Raw genomic sequence first — 7,971 nt, 5'->3', positions numbered from 1 at the left:
ACCTTAAATTGGAAAAAAATTAATTCACCACTAGACACAAGCCTGCACTTTTCAATAAAGCCTGGAACCCTTTTTAAAAATACTTTCAGGAGAATGCATTTGTTTTCTTCTATGTTTTTTCCTTTATTCTTAGTAAAATTTAATAAAATAAAATTAGGTGTCTTTTCAAATTCATCAAATTACATTATCGGTACTCCTCGTTCTTGCGATTTTATGTGTTTATATTGATATATCCTGAGGCTTGAAACTGTATGTATGTATATATATATATATATGCTTACGGCCATACCACTCTGAACGCGCCCAATCTCGTCTGATCTCGGAAGCCAAACAGGGTTGGGCCTGATTAGTACTTGGGTGGGAGACTGCTTGGGAATACCAGGTGCTGTAAGCTCCCCAGATCTACCACACCAGACAAGACCCAAGGTGTAGGCTGTGCAAAGTGGCCCCTGAGAGAATCCAGCACATAACTGCAGGGTGTAAGATGCTGGCAGGAAAAGCATACATGGAGCGCCATAACTAAGTAGCTGGCATAGTGTACAGGAACATCTGCACGGAGTATGGACTGGAAACCCCGAGGTCAAAGTGGGAAACACCTCCAAAGGTGGTAGAGAATGACCGAGCCAAGATCCTGTGGGACTTCCAGATTCAGACTGACAGAATGGTAATGGCGAACCAGCCTGACATCGTGGTGGTGGACAAACACCAGAGGAAAGCCGTTGTGGTTGACGTGGCGATACCAAGTGATGGCAACATCAGGAAAAAGGAACATGAGAAACTAGAGAAGTACCAAGGGCTCAGAGAAGAGCTGGAGAAGGCTTGGAAGATGAAGGCGACAGTGATGCCTGTGGTCATCGGAGCACTCGGGGCAGTGACCCCAAACTGGAGGAGTGGCTACAGCAGATCCCTGGAAGAACACCAGACATCTCGGTCCAGAAGAGTGCAGTACTGGGAACAGCGAAGATACTGCGCAGAACCCTAAAGCTCCCAGGCCTCTGGTAGAGGACCCGAGCTCGAAGGATGAGATCACCCACGGAGGGTGAAGGACAAAGTTTTTATATATATATATATATATATATATGAGAATTACTTTCCAAAATTACTATAGAGAATAATGTCTAACTTGTTTCTTCTAGTCTATAAAGGCTTATTTTACCTACAGTACTGTAAAGCTGAAACAATCAGTTAATTAATTAAGTCAGTAACAATTTTGATAACCAATTTATCATTTAAGTAATGATTTAAAGATTCCCTCCAGACATATAATAAAACATATATACAAATAGTCTGCTTGGAACAATAATGTGTCTCTGGTATGTTTTTTCTGCAAGAAAAGTATAATTTACACATTAAATTAAATCTCACTCCCAGAAGGAACAATAGCAGAGGATGGTTACAAGTACCTGCCCAGGCAATAAACAGCTACGCCCTGCCAGTGATCAGATACCCTGCGGGAATAAGGTGGCCAAATAATAAGGCTCACCATGCATGGAGGGTTCCATGGACACTGAATAATGACCGGTTCGCCATACATTATCACGTGTCTTTTAAGAGATTATTAACTGTAAATAAAAATACAGGTTAGAGATTTTTTTAAAATCAAAAACATGCAGAGGAGGTGATGTGCAAGATGTGCCACCTTATTGGTGGGGGTTGTTCACAATGACAGACTGTGTGTAGCGTCACAGGCGAAACCTGGGGAAACCTGGGGAAAAAAGATAACTCATGAGCATTTTACCATATTCATCCACTCCTCTCTTCTGTCAAGATTTTGGTGGCTGGACAGAAAGAAGACAATGTCCAGAAAGATTTTAGTAAGAAAATCAAACTGCTGAAATGAAGCATGGACTTATGCAAACGGCTACTTCCACCTTAACAATCTTGTGTATTTTTTCAGTCTTTTAACATCTGTCAACTCTTCATGAAACTTTTGATACAAAATGTATTTGCTCGCGCTGTAGAGCAATCCAGAAATTTTCAAACATAGATGAATGGCCTGTAGGAGTGGACATACAACTGAGAGCAAACTAGCTACGGACTCTCCTCGGACTGAACTGTATTGAGCACCACGAAAGCCCCATGTGGCTGGCAGAGCTAGCAGCTAGCTGCGCGGGGTAGAGATCCTCTGTAGTGAACGGTAAATTAAGTTCTTCTTTAAAGCGGAGTAATGATAGAAAATCATACGAGTTGTCTGTTAATGAGTAACGAACACAGACTTTAACCCCCCTCCCTTCCGCTGCTTCACTTGAGTCCTAGACAGAGACAAATAAACTTCGCTTGTGTAAATGGAGCAGAAAGCATTCAGAGGGGGAAGACGAATAGGGCACACACTCACAGTTTGGGAATCCACTTTTATCCCTCACTATATAGAAATAGCCCCCCTTTGTTTCCTTTCTCTCCCTTATGCTTTCCCTCTCTCAGGCGAACTGAGAGATGGTGATCTTTTCAAAGGTCATTTGAACCATTTGTCTCATCTCAGAGTTTCTTCACTGAGATGGCAAGCACAACAGAGAAACTTTGCCTCGGGCTTTGGCTTTGTACATTTCATAACCAGCCAGCAAGAGCCCAGGCAACACAATTTCTCATAGCAATAACGTCTTACTTCCTCTGTTATTAAATTATGATGCACTAAATATGGCGTCATTGATTTTGTTTCCCCCTCAACAAGCAATCAACAAAAGGAGGTTGTAAACAATACCATAAACTACCTTATAAATAATTAATGCAGATCTCTGATGGTTGACTACACTCATGTAACTGCCCGTGTACTTCGACCCGAGTTTGAATCTGGCTTTTGCTTTGCTGCCATGACTTGCCCTTTTCATTTCAGCTGTTCTGTCTGTAAACACTAACAGGCCACAGAGAACAACCGTAATGCCCGTTCACTTAATAAAAACAAGTGAAAAATGATTGTGGACCGCTGCTGCTGCCAGTGTCCTACTGCGACGACTACTGCAGCTGTGCTTGAGTATTTACCTGCTATTATGACAAACGAGGGCTGCTTATTACCCAGGGTGCACTGGGGACAGCAGTCATTACAGCAACTTCCTGTTTCTGCTGCAGTTAGATGGTTGTCCTCTGTGTTATTCACTAAACACCTGTGTTGGACGCCTCAGGCTTTGGCAAAGAAAGATGAGAAAATTAATATTTATAAAGAGGAACAGCTTCCGACTAATTACCAGAACAGAATGTGCTACATGTTGTAACAATATGGAGGACATCAAAAAGAGTAAAAAAAAAAAGTTAATATCATTTCTAATATCTGTGTTGCATCATTATATTTTGTTTCTCAAAACAGACAAGGTGTTTTTAAATGTTTGTGACATTGGTCAAAATTTTGTCATACTTCACAGTGACAGTATAACATTTGAAATGAAATACAAATTATTAATACAAATTACAGTATCAATTCTACTGACAGCTGCCTGGATGAATTTTATCGTGCTCTCACTCTCAACAACTGTCATTTGTGATGACAAATGGATCACAGGCCCAAACACACTGACTGCAGTGGAAACAGATCAGAATTTAAATCATTGTTACATTTGTTCTACACAGATTTTTTTGTCTTTTACTGAGAGTTTGAAAAAAATACAGATCTATGAGTATTTAATAATGACAGGTCTGAATTAGGGCTGCAACTAGCGATTATTTTCAGTATTCATCTATTGGTTATTTTTTCAATAGATGTACTAATTGTTTAGTCTATAAAATGTCAGAAAATAGTGAAAGCAAAAGTTCACAGATCCAACAGTGACATCTTGAAATTGTCCAAAACCCAAAGATATTCAATTCACAATAAAAAGAGAAAAACAGACCTTATATTTGAAAGCCTGGAACCAGACAATGTCTGATATGTCTTAATAAATTACGTAAAGATCGCCTCCCGAAAGTTTTAAGACATAAAAATACTCTGCTTTGTATAATGATTTGTGTCTGATAAGGTTTTCCACAAAATTACCCAATTAAAAATTCTTAAAATTACATTAAGTCCTTCTCTCTTATTAAAAAATCCACAGTCGATGAATATGCATACACTTTACAGCCATGCTAGCGGCTCTGTGAGGCTGTACTTGGGCACAGTGGTGCTTTGAGCTAAATGATAATGTAAGCATGCTAACATACATAATATAAGAATGCTAACATGCTAATGCTAATCAGGTTTAAAGTTTACCATGTTCACTATCTTAGTTTAGCATGTTAACATGCTATTTTAACTACTGGACACAAGCTGTCTCCTACTTCACTGAAAAGTCCATTCTCATTGGTGGCATACTGGACCATGATTGGCTTCCAAACTAGTTATGATGTCACAAAATCATGCTTGTACATTCACGCCTTAAACTGAGATTCAAGGTGAGCACAGAGGAACTTTCCTCCTTCAGCAGATGAATGTGAAAAAGATAAAAGATTAATTGACTAATTGATGAATCAAGTAATTGTTTCAGCTCTAATCTGGATAGGCAGATATTAATGGATAAAAAAAAATGCAACAGCAATGCAACATTTGTTGTACTCCACCGTCATGATAATAATGAATGCATATGTTCTGATTATTACTGAACAGTACAGCAGGAAGGTGAGAATAGATACAAAATTTGTGCATGTTTGTGGAATGGTTTGTGAGTGTTAAGAGGGGGGGCGCTGGCCTAGCCAATTAAACTTTAGGACAGGTCAACCCCCCCCATCCTCTCGAAGTACTATCTCAGCGAAGCAGGCCGTGATGACAAGACGCCTTCAATTAACCTGCTGCACTCTGGCCAATGACATTTAGGCTCAAGCATGACCTGAATCACAAACTAGCTTCCCCTCCATCCTCACAAGCATTTCACTTCTAATTGCCACCTCACCAGCAACAAGAGCCTGATAGCGAAAGGAGCGCTGGCAGACAAAGGGCTTTTTCATCAGATGCATTTGCTGCATGTGTATGTGCATGGTTGTTGTGCACAGGCTCCCTATCCTCACTACCCACCTCACATGAAGTTACCCACGGTGCTTCTGGCAGGCCTTACTGCTCTCACAGCAGCCCCAAAACAGACATATTCACATTTAATAAGATGTTTACATCACATGATTGATTTTGATAGTCCTGCTTTTGAGAATATCAGTGGCTGATGCAATGTTAAGGAACCAGAATATTCATACAGCTCGATCTGTTATATCCAGACACATTCTCTTCTGTTTTCTCTCATTGATTTTGGCTGCTAGTGCCACCAAGTGGCTGGACTGTCTCCGTTTACAGAGGATAAAAACACTGCAGTCTCCTCTCTCCTTTTCATCTCAGCCGGCTTGGTCTATGTGCTGGACAGATTCACCATAAAGGGAGTGGATATGCCTTTTTAAATGTCCAAGGCAGCTCACTGTCGTCTACAATTCATCTATATTACAGGCCGGGGATTTACGTGTATGTGTGTCAGTCGGTTCAAAATTACTTTTAGGGCCGGTGATAGATGTGTTGCTGATTGTTGAGTAGCTGCTAGATTGAAGAGTGGTCCACCCACATCACCCACGCGCTTCCTCTCGCTCTCTCAGGCCTGCGTCTCCCGGGATGGAGAGGTGGGCAAGAGCTGCGAGTGATATACGAGCCAGCCTGAGAGAGATGAGAAGGACCTGCCATTCCCTGTCAAGAGGGGACATTGCAAGACGAGAGGTTACGCACATTGGAATGACATTTTCTGCAGTTCACTACTTCACTCTCACCCCTACCTCGGAGACCGGAATGAGGAATGCGCCTTATGAAAAATGGCTCCCATTACTGGATTGACCCTAGCTGATCTTTGCAGTTGACCCCCACATCTTATAAGTGTGACCCCTTTGCAATGTCTCAACCTTTCCACCCTCCACACACACGCTTGCATGCAGAAACACTCACACCCATTCACTCCTTTTTTCCTCCCGTGGGTGCCTTTATATTAGTAATGACCATCTAGCTAGCTGCCAATAGGACCATAGTGAGTATCTATTGCTAGCCCTCTTCTAAATCAGTGTAAATGGATCTGCTTCACACCAAAGGACAAGAAATTAATCTTGCACTAATCTCTAGTATGGACCACTTACCAGGTGCGGTACATCAGCTGGAATTGGATTTATGCTGATTAATTAATGATATATTACCACTGGTACTGCATGTTTACCATGTTGTGGAAAGTTACTATAAAAAGCCATTGGTAAAAGTAATTTATTTTGCTTCACTGAATTATTTTGAAAAAGTTAAAGGTATCTAATGATATACTTGCTGTGACAATATGGCTTGAACTCCCAAGTGTCACCAAATCCCATTCAAGGCTATTACTGTTTTGAACACAAGATGCCAATTTTAATCATATCAAACATATGGATGGAACATCATGTCTGTCCCAGGGGCTATTTTAAAGTGTTAACTTATAAAATTGTTGAAAAGGAAACTATATATTTACAGTCAGATCTTACACTCCGTTTTTAATACATACAGTATTTTTGTGCAGTATACTTTTTTAAAATTTCTGTAATTCTATAGCTCCTATAGACATTGATCTGTACTACCAACTCATAACTTCTTTCTTCTTCACTTTGTAATATTCTACCAGGATGTAATTCTGCAAGGCTTGGGCAAATAACCAGAGGCATCATAAACTAACTTAACCCCATACCAGCTTTTAATAATAATTATGGCTTAAAGGGACAGTTCACCCCAAAATCAAAAGTACATATTTTCCCTCTTACCTGTAGTATTATTTATGTGCCATGCCTAGCTTCGGCTGCTGAGGCTATCATTGGACAATTGCTATTTGTGGGAGTCGCTTATTGTTAGCCAATAATCATAACCCCAGCAAATGATATATAAATTTGGCCTAATACAAACATGGCACTACATTTGAGAAATACTTTGTAGCTTGTCCTTTGGTTGTTTATTTATCTTTGAAGAAGGTTTAAAGCTACCCTTTGTGACATATTTTTTCTACATTCTAAAACATATACTTGTGGGAGTATATTTTTTCTTGCCTCCTCCATCTTTCTACAAAGACTTCCTCTTGATTATCAAGTCCTAATCTGACTTCAATGTATATGAATATATTGTACCCAAATGAGTCTGCCAACTGACTTCAAATGATTGTGTTAATCAATGCCATTTAGCACATTATTATCACATATGATGTGGGATGAAGACATGCTCTGCAGAGACAGTCAGCAAATAGGAGAGGAACTGTTTTACATATTTAACATATTAGTGATTGTTTATAAGAGACATGCAGTTATTAGTTGAGACGGAGACAGCGCTCATACTGAGAAATCAAGGATGCAGCGATGTTGTTACACATTTATGCAAAACAAATCTGATCAGAAGTAACCTCCAGGCAATGATACAAAAGAAAATGTGTTGTGGGAGGAAGGCAAGCTAATATTTGATCAAAGTTAAGAAGAATGTCTGCGTGTTATGCTTTCTACATCCAACTTTGCAGCCTGGCAACAACATCCACCAATCAAATATATTCAGATTTGTATGTACAGTAGCACAATCTGTTCTGCCAGAAATAGATTATAGATGTCATCACCACTGTGGAGGAGTGTAACACTGCTGAGAAGGCAAAGAAAATAATTTAACAATTTGATTACAGTTGGACTGATGGTGCTGTGGTGCTCATAAAACAACATAATTTATTTGCTCAACATGCCTCAACATTTTATTAGCAAATATTAAAACCAATGTGTAATCAGTTCACAAAGATTAAAATACTAAAACTAGTTCAGGTTCATAGTTCACAATTTTGAATTTTGAACTAAATTCACAGTACCAAAAAATGAACTAGTTCATGTTAATTTCTTCCGCTAATTAAAACATAGTAACACTGGGTAGCTGTTAAAACTTGTTTGTGCTGAAAGATTGCAAGATGAGTAGAAGGCAACACGCACGCCACTTGCTTTGTTTCTTTTGTGGTGCAGGGAATCAAATCCATCAAATTCCATAGAAAAAAGTGAATTCCCGCACACACT

The 7,971-nt window shown here is 39.6% G+C and overlaps 1 non-coding gene across 1 annotated transcript; it reads left to right on the top strand.

Moving 5' to 3' along the window:
- The first annotated feature begins 275 nt into the window (after window positions 1-275).
- LOC122871669 lies at window positions 276-394 on the top strand. Its single transcript, XR_006376917.1, has one exon. It is a non-coding gene; the product is annotated as a 5S ribosomal RNA (ribosomal RNA).
- The last annotated feature ends 7,577 nt before the right edge of the window (window positions 395-7,971 follow it).

Source organism: Siniperca chuatsi, linkage group LG23 (assembly GCF_020085105.1).
Source record: "Siniperca chuatsi isolate FFG_IHB_CAS linkage group LG23, ASM2008510v1, whole genome shotgun sequence".
Taxonomy (NCBI): Eukaryota; Metazoa; Chordata; class Actinopteri; order Centrarchiformes; family Sinipercidae; genus Siniperca; species Siniperca chuatsi.
The sequence above is the reverse complement of the archived record's forward strand: the minus strand, read 5'-3'. Positions and strand labels throughout refer to the sequence as shown.